The 24,805-nt window shown below is 47.6% G+C and overlaps 1 protein-coding gene across 3 annotated transcripts in view; it reads right to left on the reverse strand.

The window, feature by feature from the left end:
- Positions 1 to 10,041, reverse strand: part of ARHGAP9 (Rho GTPase activating protein 9) — a 223,264-nt gene extending 213,223 nt beyond the window's left edge. For all 3 annotated transcript variants that reach the window (XM_040425737.1, XM_040425734.1, XM_040425736.1), the window contains exon 1: positions 9,896 to 10,041. The gene's annotated coding sequence lies outside the window, so the exon portion shown is untranslated. The remainder of the gene's footprint in view (positions 1 to 9,895) is intronic.
- Between the last annotated feature and the right edge of the window lie 14,764 nt (positions 10,042 to 24,805).

The raw sequence follows: 24,805 nt of genomic DNA on the forward strand, positions 1-24,805 counted from the left end.
AAAAAAATTAAACTCACCTCATCCACTTTGCGCAGCCCAGCTTGTCTTCTTTCTTATTCTTTGAGGACCTGGGAGAAAAGGACCTTTGGTGACGTCACAGCGCTCATCACATGGTCCATCACCGTGGTGATGGACCATGTGATGAGCGCTGTGACGTCACCACAGGTCCTTTTCCTCTTGGACAGCAAAGAAGAAGAAAGAAGAGAAGCCGGGCTGCGCGAACAAGTGGATGAGGTGAGTTTAATTTTTTTTAACCCCTCCATGCCTATTTTACTAAGCATTCTGTATTAAGAATGCTATTATTTTCCCTTATAACCATGTTATAATGGAAAATAATAATGATGGGGTCCCCATCCCGACCATCCGTGAAAATCGCACCACATCCGCACTTGCTTGCGGATGCTTGCGATTTTCACACAGCCCCATTCAGTTCTATGGTGCCTGCGTTGCGTGAAAAACACACACTATAAAGCTTGCTGAGATTTTCACACAAGCGATGCGTGAAAATCACTGCTCATGTGCACAGCCCCATTGAAGTGAATGGGTCCGGATTCAGTGCGGGTGCACCCGCGGGGAATTTTCGCCCCTGTGAAAGGGGTCTAAGGGATCTTTCACACGAGTGCATGCCGTGCGTGGTGTCCGCTGTGTGAAAGACAGCCAAGCCCCATGCCAGACAGCAGAGACACGGAGCATTAACATGATTGATAATGCTCTGTGCCTCTCTATGATCTTTTTACTACAAAATCACAGTGACAACTTTATCTCACCGTGATTTTGTAGTAAAAAGGTCACAGAGAGGCACGGAGCATTATCAATCATGTTAATGCTCCGTGTCTCTGCTGTCCGGAGCGGGGCTTGGCTGTCTGTCACACAGTAGATTCCATACACGGCATCCACTCGTGTAAAAGAGCCCTAAGGGTACGACCTTGCTGTGGAAGTGATGCGGTCAGGGTGTCGGTTACTGCATGCATAATCATGCGTTTAGGGTGCGTTTTTTATCTGACGCTGTTGTTTGAACTGTGAATTTTCCTGGTTCTTTAGCTTTCTGATGAACTTCAAATAATAAAACCTGCAGTAAAACAGATATCACAAGCAGCTACTCAACTGTATATCTCATGCAGTAAGCCGCCGCAGGGCATGTCTTACGTGCGGTCAAACAGGCGCAGTCATCACAACTTTGAAAGTGCCAGGTCTGTCTCAGAAACCTATTTTCCCATAGACTTTTATTGGGAAATGAGATGCTGCGGTTCCTAACTGCATCATGACAGCGCTGAGTGGTCGTACGCTAAAGCCTCATTCACACAAGCAAGTTTTCTCTCCAGATGTGATGTGTGTTATAAACGGATAGCATCCGGACAGAATCCTGACCCATTCATTTTGATGGGTATGTACACATGAGCATTGTTTTTTCGAACGAGGTGCAAAAACCTTCAAAACAGGCACAATTTCAGTTGAAAAAATAAGACTGTCTAAAAACAGCAATTTTTAGAACACAAACAGGCGCTTTTGTAATGTCTCTTTCAAACGGGCGTCATGGATTTGGGCCAGATAAGATGCAGGTGCGTCGCGGGAAAATGCGTGATTTTTCTGCGCGAGTGCTAAACATTTTAATGCGTTTTGCACACTCGTGAGAAAAATCTGCATGTTTGGTACCCAAACCCGAACTTCTTCACAGAAGTTCGGGTTTGGGTTAGGTGTTGTGTAGATTTTATTATTTTCCCTTATAACCATGGTGGTGATGGATCATGTGATGAGCACAGTGACGTTACCACAGGTCCTTTTCCTCCTGCACAGCAAAGAAGAAGACTGTCACGGCGCGGTCTAGGAGGCGGGCACATCCGGAGCGCGCACGCATCATGAGCGCGTCCAGCGTCGCCTGCGCTCCTGATAATACTATGCACCCCCCGCGCGTATATGCGCATTCATGAGAATGGTTTTAGGGCTGAGCGCCGAGCTGATCACTCGGCTGTGTAGTCTGTGTGGAGTCATGTGACGCTGGCCACATCACATGCCCCCTCTGGCTCCCTATTTAAACAGGCAGCCTGCTGGCCACAGATTGCCTGTTATTTAGGTTCCACCTGCGACTTTGTCTTCCTGGCGTACTGACCTCCTGCTGAGTTCCTGACGATCCTCTGCCTGCTCCTTGTGTACTTTGCTGCTCTCCTGGTATTCTGACCCTGGCCTCCTCCTGACGATCCTCTGCTGACTTCTTTGGTACTTCACGACTCTCCTGGTATTCATGACCCGGCTTCTCCTGACTATTCTCTGCTTGCTCCATTTGTACTTCGTAGCTTTCCTGGTATTGACTCGGTCCGTTCACGTTCTTTTGTTTGTCTGGTCTGTCCTCCCTGCACTTATTTCAAGCTAGGGATTGCCGTCCAGTTGTCCCCTGTCATTAGGACTTGCGAGGCAAGTAGGCAGGACCAGGGGTGAGGGTGGAGCGCAGTGGTCACTTCCCTCCCCCCTGTGTGTGTGTACACGACCGTTACAAAGACAGAAGAGAAGCCGGGCTGCGCGAACAAGTGGATGAGGTGAGTTAAATAATAATTTTTTTTTTTAACCCCTCCAACCCTAATTTACTTAGCATTCTGTATTAAAAGAATGCTATTATTCTCTCTTAATACCATGTTATAAGGGAAAATAATAATGATCGGGTCTCACCTAGAAACCATGCGTGAAAATCGCACCGCATCCGCACTTGATTGCGGATGCTTGCGGTTTTCACGCAGCCCCATTCACTTCTATTGGGCCTGCGTTGCATGAAAAACTCACAAAATAGAGCACGCTGCGATTTTCATGCAACGCACAAGTGATGCATGAAAATCACCGCTCATGTGCACAGCCCCATAGAAATAAATGGGTCCGGATTCAGTGCGGGTGCAACGCGTTCGACTCACGCATTGCACCCGCGCGGAAATCTCGCCCGTTTGAAAGAGGCCTAAATGTGCTCAGCATGTTCTACATCAGGGATCAGCAAACTTCGGCACTCCAGCTGTTGTGAAACTACAACTCCTGGCATGCATACCTTCACTATTCTAGGAACTCTCATAGAAGTGTATGGAGCATGCTGGGAGTTGTAGTTTCACAACAGCTGGAGGTTGCTGACCCATGTTCTATACTGCGTGTTTTTCGCGGCTGAGTAGTAGGGAATGGGGCTTGCATAAAAAAACGGAAGGCATCCGTATGTAATGTGTTTTTCACTGATGGTTGCAAGGAGATGTAGACTGTTATTCTTCATTTTTTCAACAAAAATTGATTGCATCCGCGCGGAAAAAACTGAAACACTGAACACAATCACAGACAAAACTGATTAAACTTGCATGCAAAACCATCAGTTTTTCCCTAAACACACCCTGACACAATCTGTATTGGCCTAAGGGTACGACCACCTGGCAGCCGAGTACTGTGCGACCCACAGCAGCAGCATCGTTTATTCAGTCTTCATCGTTAATGGCCGCACAGTGACATGCAAAACTGAGCGGTCATTAACAATGAACACCAAATAAACAACGTAGTTCTGATTAGTTAATAAGATGCTGCTGTGGTTCGTTTGGCCACTCAAGGCGACTGCATCACAACTGCAGCGCAGCCGCTCCATGTGGCTGTACCCTAACAGTGAGGGCTCATGCACATGATCGTAGCCTGTTTTGCGGTCTACAAATTGCGGATCCGCAAAACATGGATACCGAACGTGTGCATTCCACATTTTGTGGAACAGAATGTCTGGCCCATAAGAGAACTCTCCTACCCCTCTCTATAATGCAGACAAGCATAGGACATGTCTTTATTTTTGCGGATGCCGCCGAACAGACGGAGTGCTGTCCTCATCTTTTGCGGCCCTATTGAAGTGAATGGGTCCGCATCCGACCCACAAATATGAAAATAAGTTTGTGTGCATGAACCCTAAATTGTATAAAATAATAGGAATGTACAGACATCATTCAACCTGGTTCTCTTCATTGTTTTCTTTCCACGCGGTATTCAGAGTACTAAGTGCCACCTTACACACACACACATATGACTTATTGGGATGTAAGATTACCTCAGCCGACTACCCACCAACCGCACCAATACGTTCGTCCCTATTCCCCCCCCCCCCTCCCCCCGGAATTAATACTCAGAAACCGTCTCCTTGGTATAAATGGCCGCAACGGCCCATTTATTAAAAACCACCACATTCTCCTCCAACTTTTAACACTGATAAACATAACAGTGAACACATAACACAAAATTAAAGTGCAATAACATTCCAAAACTGTGTAAAGGATCCTAGAAGGCAACCCAAGCAAGCTGCGTTCATCACACCCCATCTCCACTTGACTTTTTACCTTACCCTCGGCCGCAGTCACCGACCCAAGGGCACCAAAACTTCCAAAATTCTCTCTCGATAAACCCCTGTAGGCTTTTTATCCCCCAACAGGAGCCCCATCTATCGGCTTACCGACCTCCTGAGATGCACGCTCCAACGTGTCATGCATCTGTTTAAAACTCGCAGGTCTAACCCCGGACACTAATGCACGTGCCCCCCCCAAACAACCCTTCATATACAGCCCGCGAAATTAACTAATACCGCCCCCCTCTTTCCACCAATCAGACTACAGCACCGAAATCCCAAAAAATTAACCCCTTCCTGTCTTCGTACTCCCCCCCCCCCCCCCCCCCCCCCAAGTCAGTATGCACTTCGCTACTGGCTGCGCCTCGCTCCATTGCTCTAATTCCACATGATAACTAGGCGGAAGTGTTAAAGGGACAGTAGCCGGACGCCTATATCTGTGATGTATTCAGCCTTTGTGGGAGGACACAGTCATAACGCCTTCACAAGCAGCAGTAGAAAAAGCCGTATCATTACCACGCCAAAAAAACAGACCAGTGGCCACAGTTTAGAGAACTCAACAGCTGGAAAACCAGATCAAAAAGTGCATGCCAATAAATTCTTTCCGCCGTTTTGGTGGTGCAGCAATGGTGTAGTATTGTGCCGCACCATTACTGCTGTCTGTGAACACACCTGGATGGCACTGGCCCAGATTTACTAATGTGATTGCAAAATCTGAAAATTGGTGCAACTAGGGTTTTTACAACTTTTTTTGGTCTTGCCCAAAAAGGGGGTGGGGTTTTGTGGGTAAGGGGTGTGGCCTAAGTTGCAACATTTTGCTCCATAATTGCACCACAATTCTGGCATAAGATTCAGTCTCCAAGCAAGCCGGCCAATAGTTGTCGTCATAAGGCCGAATGCACGCGGCCGTGAGCGGTCCGTGGTATGCCGGCCTGGATTCCTGCTGACAGCAGGAGCGCATGGCGTCATTGGTTGCTATGACGCCGCGCGCTTCATGCCGCGGCTGCACTGCAGTAATACACTTGTATGATCTATACGAGTGTATTACTGTAGTGCAGCGGCAGCATGAAGCGCACGGCGTCATAGCAACCAATGACTCCATGCGCTCCTGCTGTCAGCAGGAATCCAGACCGGCATACCACGGACCGCTCACGGCCGCGGAACACGGCCGTGTGCATTCGGCCTAAGGTTGGTGTTTATCCCTGCACCAAATTCATCATCCAGCCTGAGCCCTTGTGATAAATCTCATGCAAGTCTAGCAGCCTAAGTGCGCGCCATCTACAGCGTATGACCACACTGCACGGTCTTCGGACGCGTCTATGCTGTGGTCGAGTACAGTGTGGCCAACTAGGCTGAAGCAGACTGCATTGTTAATGGCCATGCATCACCTTATATACAATACAGACCCACTGAACAGTGCGGTCTCATTAGTTTAATTAGAGGGAGCTGTGGCCCATACGACTGGAGTGGTACTCAACCGCCGCACAGCTGTGTCACAACCTCAACACGACCGCGCTGTTTGGTTGTACCCTTTTTTGAAGGTTATGTATTTGGTTGCCCACAGCAAGCCTTAGGCTACTTTCACACTTGCGGCAGAGTGATCCGGCAAGCAGTTCCGTCGCCGGAACTGCCTGCTGGATCCGGCAAAATGTATGCCAACTGATGGCATTTGTAAGACTGATCAGGATCCTGATCAGTCCGAAAAATACCTGATCCGTCTTACAAATGCATTGCAAGAACGGATCCGTCTGTCCGTTTGTCATACGGACAAACGGATCTATTTACATTTTTTTTCTAATTTTTTTGAACGCAGGAGTCGGCACTAATACATTCCTGGCATTCAGGCAAGTGTTCCGTTTTTTTGGCCGGAGATAAAACCGTAGCATGCTGCGGTTTTATCTTTTGCCTGATCGGTCAAAATGACTGAACTGAAGACATCCTGAACAGATTTCTCTCCATTCAGAATGCATGGGGATATACCTGATCAGTTCTTTTCAGGTATAGAGACCCTCGGACGGAACTCAATGCCGGAAAAGAAAAACGTAAGTGTGAAAGTAGCCTTAGCAGGGATCCTTCTGTGCATACAACTGCTATCTAACGAGAGGGTGTTCAAAATTAGCCCTTATTCCCACATCAGTGAATCATGGATCCATTGAATCCAACAGATGTAGTCTCATTTTTTTCAGTGGTTCGTGGTACATTACTTTAGGGAAATTTCTGGACCAAACATGCTTAGGCCTCCTGCACACGCCCGTAGGAGTCCCGTTGTCGTATGGCGTGCCGCATTTGTGGATCCGCAATACACGGACATGGTTCCGTGTGCATTCCGCATCACGAATGCGGACCCATTCACATCAATGGGTCCGCAAATCCGGAGATGCGGAATGGTGCGGAACAGAAGCACGGAACAGAACCCTACGGAAGCACTACGGAGATAGAACATGTCCTATCTTTTTTCAGAACGGGCGGATCGCGGACCCATTAAAGTGAATGGGTCCTTGATCCGCTGCGGCTGCCCCTCGGTCGGTGTTCGTGCATTGCGGCCCGCATTTTGCGGGACACAGCACCGCCACGGGGCGCACACGTTCGTGTGCAGGAGGCCTTAGTCAAGTCACAGACTGCACACGGATGCAATCCGTGTTCAATTTGCTTGGAGACATTGTACAAAGTAGGATGAGCCAAAATGGGCCAACATTTTATTCCCGCATGTGAAAAACAGATGACACACGGATGTAAAAAATGGACAAACAGACCAAAAATAGATGAAACAAGGACAGTGTTTTTATGGATGAAAAACAGATACAAATGTGCAAATAAGGTCTTAGATCAGCACTTTTGTCTATGGGCTCTGGTAGCTCCTAAAGCACTGGTTGGGGAAAATTGAAATCTCTATTAGTTATATGTAGATTAACATGTACATATGCCGTTTTAAATGCTTTATGGCGTTGGAAAAAGATTAAGATTGTTGTGGCTAGAAGTACGGTACTTTTTCAGTTAAGATGGTCTTCAAGATATATCACAACTTGCAAGAGCTCTACAGTATCTGCTGCGCTGATCAATATCTGTTTGTCACTAAAGAGAACTCACTTTAAGAGGGTTTACTCCACGAATAACACCAGTCCACAGGATAGATGAGAAAGGTGTGATCACTGAGACTCCAACAAATCATGAGAATGGGAGGTCCCCCCATGTGAACGCAGCAGTGGTCACAAATGCACTCCAAGGCTCCATGCAATGTCTACAGGGTTGACAGAGATAGCCGAGTACAGTGCTTGGCTATCTCCACCAGCCCATAGACAGTGAATGGAGAGGTGGGGTGCATGTGTGACCACTCCATTCAATGGGAGACTTTGGGATCACTGTTCTCATGAGTAGTAGGATTCCCAGAAGATCAACCCCCAGATCATAAATTTATCACCAACTCGGTGGAGACGTGATAAATGCTGTTCGTGGGCCAACCTCTTTAATGACCAAATCAAGCCTAACCTTTTACTTAAAGCACCAGAATGAATATTAGGAGACCTACAGTATATGGGAGATTTAACAAACCTAGTGATCACTTGATGATGGAGTTGCCCAAAACATGAAACAAGAGCTTCTCCTTTGTGTTACATTTGATAAATGTCTTCAATGGGACTTTATAATTGCACTTTATAACAACTGTCCGTCAGCTGACTGCCTACGTGACCTTCTCCTTATCAGTGTACATATTGTTACCTGCAGAGTTCAAATTTTAAGGCAAGAATACAAGAATTTAGCACTATATTATAACTCGTATGGAACACAATGGTTAGCACTGTTAATATGAAGTCCAGCAGCAATGGTCCACTGGCCAACCAGGTCACCATTAATGAGGTATTTCTATGTTCTCATTGTATTCACACCAGTTTCCTCTCACAATCCAAAAATATATTTGTAGGTAATTTTTGTACATGTATGTGTGGCAGTTACGGTCTGTACATTATAAGCACCAGTGAAGCGGGGAACCACGAGAGTGAACACCCTGATATTACTGCTGTATTTGCAGTATACATGAACAGAAACAAAATAGGTTACACAATCAGGCCATTTAACAATGACTTTATTTAGGTCTTACTCTCGTCACCGTTTACTACTACAGTAATTACTCCTTGCTTCATAGGCAGACAACATAGGGTCCATTTGCAAAAACAGTATATGGGCCCCTTGCTCTCCAACAGGGACCAATGGAGATGTAAAATTAATTAGCTCTGTCCCTCAAAGAAAACCTAATATACAGTAGGAATCTGCATTATTTACTTTATAAGGTGGCATTGATCCCCTTTATCTTTATACGACCCCTCTGCACAGTGTTGCACTGGGATGCCTAGGGCTTACCAAGAAAGTTTATTCTGGGGGGCCCAATGTACAGCTACATGCAAATACACAAGGGCAGGCAGCAGCAAGACACTGAAGATTATGGGGGTCCCTGCAGTGACTTCGAGAAGGCAGGTCCTTGGTGAAAGGGGATGCTGGCCAGCCTGTCTCAGCCATCGGAACCATCTACAATAATAATCTGCCTGGTTTTTATATGAACATAGGCTGGTTGAAATGATGTCCCCTGCCTATCTATATGTAGTGAGGTCAGCCTATTGTGCCATGTGTTAAGTGTGCAGGGAGTGGGAGACTAGGGGCCCAACCTTGCTCAGGGGCCCACCGGGGGATTCACCTGTTCCCCTGTGGGCCAGTCCGAGCCTGTCTCTGCAGATGTACTCTGCCTCATACTGTATGGTAATGGATCGTACACATAGCATACCTCATCAACGTGGATGGCAGTGTCACACCAACCTCTAGCATAAACCCTTACAAAGAGGGGGCATTGTTGAATGCTATGAGAAAATGGAGCGCTGACATTAACCCTTTCAGTGCTACACCAGAGATATGCTAAATGCCTAATCATGGTTGGCAATGAGTTACAAAACAGCTTTTTAATTGCAATTATTAATTTTCCATAACTAATGATACTGCCTTCAAGCTCTCGATATTAATGAGGAACTGGTTGCAGAAGGGGACAGATTTGTTCAAAGTCCACTCTCTAAATAACTATACCTAAAACTGTCCATACATGGTGACATGTCCCACATCAGACCGGTCAGGTATCTCTGCGTTGTCGGGGGACGGTACAATCCTATCAATCTCTCAACAGCTCGAACACACATATGTACACATAATTATCCGTCTATTACATTAAAATGACGCAACAATGTAAATCTCTCCTTAATGATCTCCAGTTTATGGACCTTTCAAAACTCAATACAAGAACTTAAAAAAAAAAAAATCAGGTTTTGACAAAAAAGTACAACCTGAAGAACCTTGATACTCACCGATAAATGTCAGTAGATCATGAACAAGAAGGATTTTCTCAGAGGACCATGAATAAGAGCTCAATATTCACATTACTGTCTGAAATCCATCATCCACTAAAAGTAGTGTCCAAAAAACCTCTAGAAGACATCTTTCATATGTACAAAGGAGCAGATCCTCTATCGACTGAAGTCTTACACTCCAACACCCACCCTGGTTTTCTAGTATCATGTCACTTACCAAGTAAACCCGGCAGAGAGGAGATATTACTTTTCAGCAGATGCTCCTCATGTTAGGTCTGGATTAATAATTTCTCATGAAGTATCAAGCAGGGTGGCTGTGCTGTGTGCCTCTGGCTGTTCCCACAGATCTCACCACCAGGCACAAAGGGGAAAGAACACACTCTGTGTACAAGCGATAGTGTTCTGTGAAGTGACAATCATCACCACTTCCTGTCTCTAACACTGTCTCTTTGCTTCTTTGGTTTCCAGTACATCCACACCCCTCTATATTTCACCTGCATCCTGCAAGGCTTTGTTACAGGCCCCATATTATGAAGTGCACGGCGGTATTACCATACCTCCCAACTTTTGAAAAGCCCAGGGAGGAACAATGGCAGCAGTGCGCTTAGCACACCAACATTCTTTTCTTACACTAAGCCATCCCTCTAATTTAATGCTTATCTATATACTCCCAATCCCATCCAGTCTTCCTTGGGTCTTCACACAGTACTTATGCCCCTTTTGTGCCTCCACAACATAGTTATGACCCTTTAGTGCCCCATACAGTAGTCATGATCCCTTAGTACCTCTTAACAATAGTTATGCCTCCTTATTGCACCCACACAGCAGTTGTGACCTATTGCTTGTTTGACTTCGCCTCTGCCTCATCATTCGGTCCTGCACTGTTGCTCCTGGTTACGACTCGGCCTGCTGACTATGTCTGTACCTCTGGTACCTTGCTCAGGTACCTCCTCCGCCTGGATCAGCTGCCTTGTGTGCCAATTCTCCTCAAGAGGTAGCGACCTGGTGTTCCCCTCTGGAAAGTCTATCCCCACCATCAGGGATACTGTCAAGAATGAGAGGTTCACTTAGACAACGCCCTTAGAGGAGGTAGGACACATGGCACATTGGTTTCACACCCGTTGGTTTGTGACAATTTTTCATGTGACAACTCCTTTAAGTTATAAACATAGGGAGAAGAGGCGTGCTCACTCACATTGCGCCTGACCTCTGCATGCTCCATGATTGCTGCTCTTTCATCGCTCTGCCCCTATACTGCCGCACACAGGTCTCTCACTGAGCCTGAACCAAGCATGGTCCTCTGTGCTCCTCCCATACCTAGTGATATTCTCCAGACAGCAGTGACGACCCCTTTCCTACATGCCATGCTGCTGCTGTTGTTCTGGAGGAGAGCAGGAATGTATTAACAAGTAAAGGTCCATTCACCCGTCCACAATTCTGTTCTGTATTTTGCGGAACGGAATTGCGGACCCATTCAATTTTATGGGGCCATACTACGTGCTGTCCGGATCCGGAAATGAGGATCCGCACTTCCGGGTCTGCAATTCCGTTCCCGAAAAAAATAGAACATGTCCTATTAGGCATTTTCTATTATAGTGCCAGCGATGTGCGGTCCGCAAAATGCGGAACGCACATTGCCGGTGTCCGTGTTTTGCGGATCCGCAAAACACATACGAATGCGTGAATGGACCCTAATTGTGAAAGGAATCATCCCTCACTTGCTGAGCATGATGTGCTCACACTGGCTACGTGATTGACGGGGGGGTTGTGACGAATGGGAAAACACAGCCCAGTGTATAGTGGGACATTCAGCAGACTGCCTGGGACAGGTCCGCTGGATCTGGAGCAGCTAGGACCTATGGAATTAAAGTGTGAGAAGCAGGCATTCACCAATATTTTCCTCATGTACAGTAATTTAAATCTCTACCTAAATTCACATGTATAAACTAGCTTTATTTGTAGTTGCAGTTAAGCCACTTGATATATGTCACCGCCAGTTCTCTGAGAAGGTCTGGCAGACGTTCTTCTATACCTCTTGCATGATGTTCTTTGTTTTGGTTTCACTTTGTCATCTCCTTTCCTTCTCCCAGCTGTTACCTATTTACACTAATTGCCTCCCTTTATATTCCCTCCCATACTGCCTCACTTTGCGGTTTATACTACTTCCTGGATTGAAGTGTTTGTTCACTGCTGGAGACTTCTGTTACTGCTTGTTCAGATAAGTCCTTTCATGTATTGTGTTTCCTTGCTGGCTTGATTCTAGGTGACCCTGACTCCCTCCGTATTAAGTGCATTATCAAAGATATAGCAACAAATGCCTACAATCTGTTAAATAATATACCTTTCAGAAACACAGTGGTGGCACATGGAAAATATAGACCCATTGGGGGGAAAGTGAAAACCCTCACGCGTATCGCTAGTGCATATACTAGCTTCCTCAGAGTGCAGGCGCCGGTGAAGACCAGCGTGCTGGATGAACAAACGCACATGCGCAAGATGGCGCCCGAGCGGTAGTCGACGCCGCGATGCGTTCCAAAAAGCGGAAACACATCACGGCCTCGCCAACGCCACAGAGCGCCGAGCCGCACAATTACATCCCCCAATGGATCACTGAAGCAAAGAAAGGTACTATTAGTTCCGGTATGTAAACAGGGCAAAAAAATTGTGTAGAACAAATGTCAATTAAAAGCCCAATTCATAAGATTACAATAGTATCAAAACATGATTCAATATTGTATGCCATTCAATCAAAATAACTCCAATTCCTGGAGGTGAGTTGCCCTATTACACCAACATTTTACATGTTATCTAAGGTGCATAAACATTTAGACAACCCACCGGGCCGACCAATTGTGGCGGGCATTGGGGGCCTATGTGAACAAGCCTGTATTTATTTAGATTTCTTTTTACAGTCTTTCGTTCTGGGACTCAAATCATACATTTGTGATTTCCATGCATCTCATACAGGAATTGAGGGATGTTGTCTTGCCGCCTGGCACTTTGATGGTTACATGTGATGTCGAGTCACTATACTCCAACATTTCCCATAGTGACGGGATAACTGCTGTCCAACTCTACCACTGGCGATCCAGCCCACCACACTTTTTTGGTGAGTTTACTGGAATTTGTGTTGACGCATAATTATTTTGTTTTCACCGGCGCCTGCACTCGCGCTCGGACCATGCACCGGGGAGAATCCAGGTAATACCCATGTGCGCCCCCCCCCCCCCCTCCTTCCTTCATTGTTTTATGTATTTGACCACAGCCATATTCGATTATTGACTAATTATAAAGGCTATAATAATGTTGAAACGCTAATGCATATTTACATGGACCTCTGAGGAAGCTAGTATATGCACTAGCGATACGCGTGAGGGTTTTCGCTTTCCCCCCAATGGGTCTATATTTTCCATGTGCCACCACTGTGTTTCTGAAAGATATATTATTGAACAGATTGTAGGCATTTGTTGCTATATCTTTGATAATTGCATATATATTGTTTCAATGGTGTCTCTGGATGAAATTTTGTACATGATTTTACCAATTAGTGGGGATTGCTCCATGAATAGATGTTTTTAATGAGTATGTTTCAATAAATTATGTTTTATTTTTGGCGGTGCGGTCTAGTTGTGGTATTTCTTTACTTGGTTTAGTCTATGTTTGTTTTTTGATACCAAGGCCTGCACTCCTTTACTTTGTCTATAGGTGTGCCCCCTGCTGTTTGTTTTATAGTGCTTCATAGCAGATAATTGAAAGCGACCAACAGCCAACTAGACCCTATGTGCAGAAAGCCACAGGGGCAATGTGGAGAATAGAAGTAGTAGTGCACACAGACGCTTCCCAGGCCGTACAGTGATGGGAAGAGTGCACCTTTCTTCTCTTTAGGGCACTGCCTGGTTCTGGGGTTTCTCATGACTGATGGAGGTTTGGGGTGCCCTTGACAGTGATAAATTGTGAGGTGCATGGCAGAGTCCTCTACAGCAGTGGAGGCAGTTTTGCAGTAGAATAGTTCTTTACTGAAGAATCAAGTTCAAAAACATCAGTGACAGTTCTCAGCATGCATGGACTCCGTACAGAAGTGCAATTTCCACAGATCTTACAAGTGTCTGAATCATTATTCCTGAATCTGCACTTTCTCTGAAGCCTAAACATTCAGAAATAAGGGTGCAACACTTCTCACTATGCAACCATGGGGCAGATCCCAACTAGAGATGAGCGAATTTCATATTTAGTTTGGTGGTAAAAGGTGAATTGTGTTATGGATTCCGTTACCACGGACCATAACGCAATTCTATGACGGAATGCATAACCTTTAGAGGCATTCCGTTATTCATTCCGTCATATTAGAAGTCTTTGGGCTGCAAAACGGATCCATCCCGTTTCCGTTATGCAGGGGAGTCCTTATACTGAAATGAACTTTTGCACAATATTTAAATTTTTCGAGTTTTACCTGTATAGTATGTGTGGGTAGAGATGCCATGGATAGCTTCTCCGGAGGTAGGCGGCCAGATAGATGGTCTAAGGGTCATTGGAGCAGTATTACCCAGTCAGAGGCTCAAGTAGGGTCCACAGGACTTGACTACATGAGGAGAATAATAGCCATAGTATCAAAGTAAATATAGAATGGATGATGGATGGGAGGGGAGAAGTCCCTAACCAAGGTAGGGAGCATATTCACCATCCGTCGTTTTCGGGCGCCGCAGGATCACCCCTTCGGTAAACTCGCACAAGAGTGGGATTACCGGTACTCCACTGCGGATGCAGTAATGGGAAACTGGATGACCGGCGAGGTACCTGCCAGCAGGTGGTGCTACTAAGGCCTCTTTCACACTTGCGTTGTTGGGATCCGGCATGCACTTCCGTTGCCGGAGGTGCCTGCCGGATCCGGAAAAACGCAAGTGTACTGAAAGCATTTGAAGACGGAACCGTCTTCCAAATGCTTTCAGTGTTACTATGGCACCCAGGACGCTATTAAAGTCCTGGTTGCCATAGTAGTAGTGGGGAGCGGGGGAGCGGTATACTTACAGTCCGTGCGGCTCCCGGGGCGCTCCAGAATGACGTCAGAGCGCCCCATGCGCATGGATGACGTGATCACATGGATCACGTGATCCATGCGCTTGGGGCGCCCTGACGTCACTCTGGAGCGCCCGGGGAGCCGCACGGACGGTAAGTACACTGCTCCCCCGCTCCCCACTACACTTACCATGGCTGTCAGGACTTTAGCGTCCCGGCAGCCATGGTAACCACTCAGAAAAAGCTAAATGTCGGCTCCGGCAATGCGCCGAAACGACGTTTAGCTTAAGGCCGGATCCAGATCAATGCCTTCCAATGGGCATTAATTCCGGATCCGGCCTTGCGGCAAGTGTTCCGGATTTTTGGCCGGAGCAAAAAGCGCAGCATGCTGCGGTATTTTCTCCGGCCAACAAACGTTCCGTACCGGAACTGAAGACATCCTGATGCATCCTGAACGGATTACTCTCCATTCAGAATGCATTAGGATAATCCTGATCAGGATTCTTCCGGCATAGAGCCCCGACGACGGAACTCTATGCCGGAAGAAAAGAACGCAGGTGTGAAAGAGCCCTAAAGTGGAGATCCACGATGAAGACATCCTGCTGCAGGATACAACCTGTAAAGTGAAGGAAAAAAATAAAGAAAAAAGGAAAAATATAAAAATTTGCAGCAAGACCTGCAGGAGGACAGCAGGTCATGTCTGACACTAAACTAAAACTGATTAGCCTAGTGCAGTGATGGAGAACCTTTTACAGACAGAGTGCCCAAACTGCAACCCAAAACCCACTTATTTCTCGCAAAGTGCCAACACAGCAATTTCTCCTGAATACTACAGTCCAATATAGTATATCTTCCATGTACTTTATCCTTTAGCTATAATAGCCTGCCTGCATTCAGTGCGCTGCCTGTGCTGTTCATAGTGGCCTTGCGCAGATGAATAGCAGAAGTCTAAGGCATATTGGTACACCCTAGACTTCATGCAGAGTGCTGCCTCTGGCACCTGGGAGGAGCCAAACATTTTTATATCTAGTGTCGCCTCCTAGTGGAAGCTGGGCATATACCCATGGTGCTGTGTCCCCCAATTACATTAATGAGAAAAGCAAGTGCTGCTTCTAGGGATGAGCGAATCGACTTCGGATGAAACATCCGAAGTCGATTTGCATAAAACTTTGTTACTTCACGAAGCAATAACTTCGGCTCATCGGAGCCAATACATTCTAATACTGTACGGAGCTCCTTCTCCGTTCAGTATTAGAACAAAGTTTTATGCAAATCGACTTTGGATGTTTCATCCGAAGTCGATTCGCTCACCCCTAGCTGCTTCCCTGTGAAATGAATGGGAGGCTGTTTTGAGGCAGAAACGATTCTAAATAAGCGCTGAAAAACTCTGTGAACTGGCTCTAAGGGTGGTAAATTTGTGTGCAGAAAATCCACACAAATCTGGACTATTTATCGCGTTTTAGGTCTCATCCTTCCAATCCCCATAAGAAATACGCAACAACGATTGACACACTTTTTTTAACCCTCAATTGTTCTTCTACTACGCATTCTGTATTAAAGACCTGTGGTGACGTCACTGTGCTCATCACATGATACATCACAAGATCCATCACCATGGTGATGGACCATGTGATGAGCTCAGTGAAGTCACCACAGGTCCTTTGACAGGTCCTGAAGAAAGAACAGGAGACCGGCAGCTACACGATCAATTGGAGGAGGTGAGTTAATTATTTTTTTATTTTTTAACCCTCAATTGACCTTCTACTAAGCATTCTGTATTAAAGAATGCTATTATTTTCCCTTATAACATGGTTATAATACAGTGAATAGACTTTCATCCTAGCAGCCATGCGTGAAAATCGCACCGCATCCGCACTTGCTTGCGATTTTTTTTTTTTATGCAGCCGCATTCACTTCTATGGGGCCTGCGTTGCGTGAAAAACGCACAATATAGAGCTTGCTGCGATTTTCACGCAACGCACAAGTGATGCGTGAAAGTCACCGCTCATGTACACAGCCCCATAGAAATGATTGGGTCCGGATTCAGTGAGGGTGCAATGCGTTCACCTCACGCATTGCACCCGCGCGGAAAACTCGCCTGTGTGAACCTAGCCTAAGGCCGAATGCACACGGCGGTGTTCCGCGGCCGTGAACGGTCCGTGGTATGCCGGCCTGGATTCCTGCTGACAGGAGCAGGAGCGCACGGCGTCATTGGTTGCTATGACAGCGTGCGCTTCATGCCGCCGCTGCACTACAGTAATACACTCGTATGATCTATACCAGTGCATTCGGCCTAAAGCACAGTGTACCTTACAATTGTCTAATCTCATTCACTTTGCTGGTGCAGTGTTATGCCTCAGGCCTCATGCACACGACCGTTGTGTGCATCCGTGGCCGTTGTGCCGTTTTCCGTTTTTTTTCGCGGACCCATTGACTTTCAATGGGTCCGTGGAAAAAACGGAAAATGCACCGTTTGGCAGCCGCATCCGTGAGCCGTGTTTCCTGGCCGTGAAAAAAATATGACCTGTCCTATTTTTTTCACGGCCAACGGTTCACGGACCCATTCAAGTCAATGGGTCCGTGAAAGAACACGGATGCACACAAGATTGGCATCCGTGTCCGTGATCCGTGGCCGTAGGTTAGTTTTTATACAGACGGATCCGAAGATCCGTCTGCATAAAAGCTTTTTCAAAGCTGAGTTTTCACTTCGTGAAAACTCAGAACCGACAGTATATTCTAACACAGAAGCGTTCCCATGGTGATGGGGACGCTTCTAGTTAGAATACACTACAAACTGTGTACAAGACTGCCCCCTGCTGCCTGGCAGCACCCGATCTCTTACAGGGGGCCGTGATCAGCACAATTAACCCCTTCAGGTGCGGCACCTGAAGGGGTTAATTGTGCTGATCACGGCCCCCTGTAAGAGATCAGGGCTGCCAGGCAGCAGGGGGCAGACCCTCCCCCCCCTCCCCAGTTTGAATATCATTGGTGGCCAGTGCGGCCCCCCCCCCTCCCTCTATTGTAATAATTCGTTGGGGGCACAGTGTGCGCCCCCCCCCCCTCCCTCTATTGTAATAATTCGTTGGTGGCACAGTGTGCGCCCCCCATCGGCCCCCCCCTCCCTCTATAGCATTAACAACATTGGTGGCCAGTGTGCGGCCTCCCATCCCCCCCCCCCCCCATCATTGGTGGCAGCGGTGTTCCGATCGGAGTCCCAGTTTAATCGCTGGGGCTCCGATCGGTAACCATGGCAACCGGGACGCTACTACAGTCCTGGTTGCCATGGTTACTTAGCAATAGTACAATAGTAGAAGATTCATACTTACCTGCTGCTGGCTGCTGCTGCGATGTTCGTGTCCGGCCGGGAGCTCCACCTACTGGTAAGTGACAGGTCTGTGCGGCGCATTGCTAAATGAACTGTCACGGCCGGACACGAACCTCGCAGCTCCCAGGTAAGTATGAATCTTTTACTATTGTACTATTGCTAGTAACCCGCTGCCACCAATGATCGGGGGGGGGGGGGGGAGATGGGAGGCCGCACACTGGCCACCAATGTTGTTAATGCTATAGAGGGAGGGGGGGCCAATGGGGGGCGCACACTGTGCCACCAACGAATTATTACAATAGAGGGAGGAAGGGGGGGGGGGGCGGACACTGTGCCTCCAACAAATTATTACAATAGAGGGAGGAAGGGGGGGGGGGCCGCCCTGGCCACCAATGATATTCAAACTGGGGAGGGGGGGGGGGGTCTGCCCCCTGCTGCCTGGCAGCCCTGATCTCTTACAGGGGGATATGATAGTACAATTAACCCCTTCAGGTGCGGCACCTAAGGGGTTAATTGTGCTGATCACGGCCCCCTGTAAGAGATCGGATGCTGCTAGGCAGCAGGGGGCAGTCATGTACACAGTTTGTAGTATATTCTAACTAGAAGCGTCCCCATCACCATGGGAACGCCTCTGTGTTAAAATATACTGTCGGAAATGAGGTTTCACGATCTAACTCATATCCGACAGTATATTCTAACATAGAGGCGTTCCCATGGTGATGGGGACGCTTCAAGTTAAAATATACCATCGGATTGGAGAAAACTCCGATCTGATGGTATAAAAGGGACTCCAGACTTTACATTGAAAGTCAATGGGGACGGATCCGTTTGAAATGGCACCATATTGTGTCAACGTCAAACGGATCCGTCCCCATTGACTTGCATTGTAATTCAGGACGGATCCGTTTGGCTCCGCACGGCCAGGCGGACACCAAAACGACTTTTTTTTCATGTTCGTGGATCCTCCAAAAATCAAGGAAGACCCACGGACGAAAAAACGGTCACGGATCACGGGAAAACGGAACCCCGTTTTGCGGACCGCAAAAAAATACGGTCGTGTGCATGAGGCCTCATTCACATGTCAGTGTTTTGGTCAGTAATTTCCATCAGTGAATGTGAGCCAAAACCAGGATCGGAGCCTCCACAGACCTAGGGTATAAGTGAAAGATCTGCACCTGTTCTGTTTAGAGCCGCACCTGGTTTTGGCTCAAAATCACTGACCGAACACTGACGTGTGAATAAGGCCTCATGCACACGACCGTATTTTTTTGCGGTCCGCAAAACGGGGTTCCGTTTTCCCGTGATCCGTGACCGTTTTTTCGTCCGTGGGTCTTCCTTGATTTTTGGAGGATCCACGGACATGAAAAAAATGTCGTTTTGGTGTCCGCCTGGCCGTGCGGAGCCAAACGGATCCGTCCTGAATTACAATGCAAGTCAATGGGGACGGATCCGTTTGACGTTGACACAATATGGTGCCATTTCAAACGGATCCGTCCCCATTGACTTAATGTAAAGTCAGGAGTTAATATACCATAGGATGGGAGTTTTCTCCAATCCGATGGTATATTTTAACTTGAAGCGTCCCCATCACCATGGGAACGCCTCTATGTTAGAATATACTGTCGGATATGAGTTAGATCGTGAAACCTCATTTCCGACAGTATATTCTAACACAGAGGCGTTCCCATGGTGATGGGGACGCTTCTAGTTAGAATATACTACAAACTGTGTACATGACTGCCCCCTGCTGCCTAGCAGCATCCGATCTCTTACAGGGGGCCGTGATCAGCACAATTAACCCCTCAAGTGCCGCACCTGAAGGGGTTAATTGTACTATCATATCCCCCTGTAAGAGATCAGGGCTGCCAGGCAGCAGGGGGCAGACCCCCCCCCCCCTCCCCAGTTTGAATATCATTGGTGGCCAGTGCGGCCCCCCCCCCCCTTCCTCCCTCTATTGTAATAAATCGTTGGTGGCACAGTGTGCGCCCCCCCCCCTCCTTCCTCCCTCTATTGTAATAATTCGTTGGTGGCACAGTGTGCGCCCCCCCCCTTCCTCCCTCTATTGTAATCGTTGGTGGCACAGTGTGCGCCCCCCCCCCCTTCCTCCCTCTATTGTAATAAATCGTTGGTGGCACAGTGTGCCCCCCCCCCCCCTTCCTCCCTCTATTGTAATAATTTGTTGGTGGCACAGTGTGCGCCCCCCCCCCCTTCCTCCCTCTATTGTAATAAATCGTTGGTGGCACAGTGTGCGCCCCCCATTGGCCCCCCCTCCCTCTATAGCATTAACAACATTAGTGACCAGTGTGCGGCCTCCCATCTCATCCCCCCCCCCATCATTGGTGGCAGCGGGTTACTAGCAATAGTACAATAGTTAAAGATTCATACTTACCTGGCTGCTGCGATGTTCGTGTCCGGCCGGGAGCTCCTCCTACTGGTAAGTGACAGTTTATTTAGCAATGCGCCGCACAGACCTGAGGCTGTCACTTACCAGTAGGTGGAGCTCCCGGCCGGACACGAACATCGCAGCAGCCAGCAGGTAAGTATGAATCTTCTACTATTGTACTATTGCTAAGTAACCATGGCAACCAGGACTGTAGTAGCGTCCCGGTTGCCATGGTTACCGATCGGAGCCCCAGCGATTAAACTGGGACTCCGATCGGAACTCCGCTGCCACCAATAATGGGGGGGGGGGGGAGATGGGAGGCCGCACACTGGCCACCAATGTTGTTAATGCTATAGAGGGAGGGGGGCCGATGGGGGGCGCACACTGTGCCACCAACCTATTATTACAATAGAGGGAGGGAGGGGGGGGGCGCACACTGTGCCACCAACGAATTATTACAATAGAGGGAGGGAGGGGGGGGGGCGCACACTGTGCCACCAACGAATTATTACAATAGAGGGGGGGGGGGGAGGCCGCACTGGCCATCAATGATATTCAAACTGGGGAGGGGGGGGGGATGTCTGCCCCCTGCTGCCTGGCAGCCCTGATCTCTTACAGGGGGATATGATAGTACAATTAACCCTTTCAGGTGCCGCACCTGAAGGGGTTAATTGTGCTGATCACGGCCCCCTGTAAGAGATCGGGTGCTGCCAGGCAGCAGGGGGCAGTCTTGTACACAGTTTGTAGTGTATTCTAACTAGAAGCGTCCCCATCACCATGGGAACGCTTCTGTGTTAGAATATACTGTCGGTTCTGAGTTTTCACGAAGTGAAAACTCAGCTTTGAAAAAGCTTTTATGCAGACGGATCTTCGGATCCGTCTGTATAAAAACTAACCTACGGCCACGGATCACGGACACGGATGCCAATCTTGTGTGCATCCGTGTTCTTTCACGGACCCATTCAAGTCAATGGGTCCGTGAACCGTTGGCCGTGAAAAAAATAGGACAGGTCATATTTTTTTCACGGCCAGGAAACACGGCTCACGGATGCGGCTGCCAAACGGTGCATTTTCCGATTTTTCCACGGACCCATTGAAAGTCAATGGGTCCGCGAAAAAAAACGGGAAAACGGCACAACGGCCACGGGTGCACACAACGGTCGTGTGCATGAGGCCTAAGGCATTAGGCCTCATGCACACGACCGTGCCGTTTTTCGCGGTCCGCAAACCGCGGATCCGCAAAAAACGGAAGCCCATTGTAGAAATGCCTATTCTTGTCCGCAAAACGGAGAAGAATACGACATGCTATATTTTTTTTGCAGGGCCTCGGAACGGAGCAACGGATGCGGACAGCACATGAAGTGCTGTCCGCATCTTTTGCGGCCCCATTGAAGTGAATGGGTCCGCATCCGAGGCGCAAAAAATGCAGCTCGGATGCGGACCACAACAACGGTCGTCTGTGGTTCTTCCGCACGTAATCCACAACGCATGCAGGAAGCCTAAGGTTACCTACAAACGTTACAAATTATGTGCAGATTATGGTGCAGAAAAGCCACAGTGTACAAGCAAAGTGCATGAAGTTAGACAAATGTAATATACACTTTGCTTTTTTCTGCCCTGCCGCGTGGATTAAGGCCACCTGCACACGTTGTGAAATATGCAGTTTTTCCACACAGATTTCCCAGATTACACAATTCTCATGTACACTTTGTGGATTTTTTCTGCACAGTTTTATGAGGATTTTTACCCTTTTCGGCCTCATGCACACGACCGTATTTTTTCACGGTCCGCAAAACGGGGTTCCGTTGGTCCGTGATCCGTGACCGTTTTTTCGTCCGTGGGTCTTCCTTGATTTTTGGAGGATCCACGGACATGAAAAAAAAAGTCGTTTTAGTGTCCGCCTGGCCGTGCAGAGCCAAACGGATCCGTCCTGAATTACAATGTAAGTCAATGGGGACGGATCCGTTTGACGTTGACACAATATGGTGCAATTTCAAACAGATCCGTCCCCCATTGACTTTCAATGTAAAGTCAGGAGTCCCTTTTATACCATCGGATCGGAGTGTTCTCCAATCCGATGGTATATTTTAACTTGAAGCGTCCCCATCACCATGGGAACGCCTCTATGTTAGAATATACTGTCGGAAATTAGGTTTCACGATCTAACTCATATCCGACAGTATATTCTAACACAGAGGCGTTCCCATAGTGATGGGGACGCTTCTAGTTAGAATATACTACGAACTGTGTACATGACTGCCCCCTGCTGCCTGGCAGCACCCGATCTCTTACAGGGGGCTGTGATCCGCAGTGCTGCACCTGAGGGGTTAATTGTGCATATCATAGCCCCCTGTAAGAGATCAGGGGCTGCCAGGCAGCAGACCCCCCTCCCTCCCCAGTTTGAATATCATTGGTGGCCAGTGTGCGGCCCCCCCTCCCTCTATTGTATTATCATTGGTGGCCAGTGTCTGGCCACCAATGAAATTAAAACTGGGGAGGGAGGGGAGTCTGCCCCCTGCTGCCTGGCAGCCCCTGATCTCTTATAGGGGGCTATAATATGCACGATGAACCTAAAATGCACTCTAACCTTTACAGGTGAATGTATTGTGACTTTTGAATGCACATGTCCAACTGTTCAATGTTTCAGTACTTTTTGCACAACTTGCTGTTCTCTAACAAGGAGCTTAAGGGCAAAATTCACAACAGGTGTTTGATCCATGAATCGCCCAATAAATTTCCTGGTTCAATTAGAATTGGTATTTAAACAGTCCTCATTATGTTGTTCACATTTTGACATCATGAGACCAAGATGACGCCTAATAATTGATCAACAGTACCTCGCCATTGCGAGGCTTCAAGCAGAATGTTCTCAGATGGAAGTGGCCACTGAGCTTAGCGTATTATCAGCAGGTTGTATCAGAGATACAGAGAGACTGGAGGAGTCACAGAAAGGCATTGAAGTGGACGTCCTTTGGCCACATCCCACACTGATGACCGCTTCATTGTGAACAATGCGCTGCAGGACTGGATGATGAATGCCACACAACTCCACGCACATTTAAGGGAGGTGAGAGGCACCCAAGTGCCACGGCAGACAATTCAAAAGCGTTTACATCACCGTGGTCTCTGTGCTAGACGACCTGCAAGGGTACCTGACCACACCACCAGGCACCGGCATCATCGTCTTGCATCTACGCTGAAGGAGGGACCATTGGGCCTCAGTGCTGTTCACTGATGAAAGTCGATTCACGCTGAGCAGAAATGATGGCCGCCAACGATGTTGGAGACTTCAAAGAGAGTGCTATGCATCAGCCACTGTTTGCCTTTGGTGGTGGTGGTGTTACAGTGTGAGCAGGTGTGTCTAGTCAATACAGAACTGCTCTACCCTTTGTGAATGGTACAGTGACAAGCCCATACTACTTGAATAACATCATTAATACAGTCATTCTGCCTCTGCATGAACAACACAGGCCTAATTTCATCTTCATGGACGACAATGCACCAGCTCATCGAGGTCGCATCATTAGGGAACGGCTGCTGGAGACCGGGGTACCTCAAATGGAGTGGCCTACACTTTCTGCAGACCTGAATCCCATTGAAAACCTATCGGATTAGCTTATTCACTGTGTAGAGGCTTGTAACTCTGTACCCCAGAACCTCAATGACCTGAGGGCCGCCCTAAAGAGTGGGATGCCATACCTCAGCAGACAGTAAGTGGACTTGAGAACTACGAGACATCGTTGTCAAGCTGTAATTGATGCTCAAGGCCACACGACAAGTTATTGAGACCCTGACATTTTTGTGGGGGTATATCCACCAATATTGTCTGGTTTTGTTTTAATAACTTGTTGAGATGAGGAAATCACCACTGCTGCTTCTGATTAAATGCCATACTTTTATGTTGTGATATCAGTGTAGAGTGAACTTTTTACGTTTTCCATAAATTTCACCTGAAAACCAAATATTCCTAACTTTTTGTGAATCGTGTAAATCCGCAGGAAAACTTGTGCGGATCTTATGTGCGTTCACTTTGGAAATCCTCAGAATATATCACCTGTTTGTGCTATTCCAGGCCTTATATAGCACCGTTTTCCCCACAGACTTCAAAGGAGTTAACATAAAAAATCCACACTAAAACCGCTATAGTATGGATTCATATGGATTTTTTTTTTTATCATAGATTTTTTGCATAGAAATCCCTCATCACTCCGCCTGTGCGATATTACTGGCAGTCGTGTAAACCTTCCTGTCTCCCGCACATGCAGCACGCCCTCCCGTAACACAAGTCATCACTGAGCCCAATCAGCTGCCACAACGCTAAGACCCGCCCACGTGCGTAATAGACGTCCTGTACGCGAAGCCGCCCCCTCTCCGCAGTGAATCCTGGGAACTGTAGTTCTTGCTGT

This window comes from Bufo bufo, chromosome 3 (assembly GCF_905171765.1).
Source record: "Bufo bufo chromosome 3, aBufBuf1.1, whole genome shotgun sequence".
NCBI classification, from domain to species: Eukaryota; Metazoa; Chordata; class Amphibia; order Anura; family Bufonidae; genus Bufo; species Bufo bufo.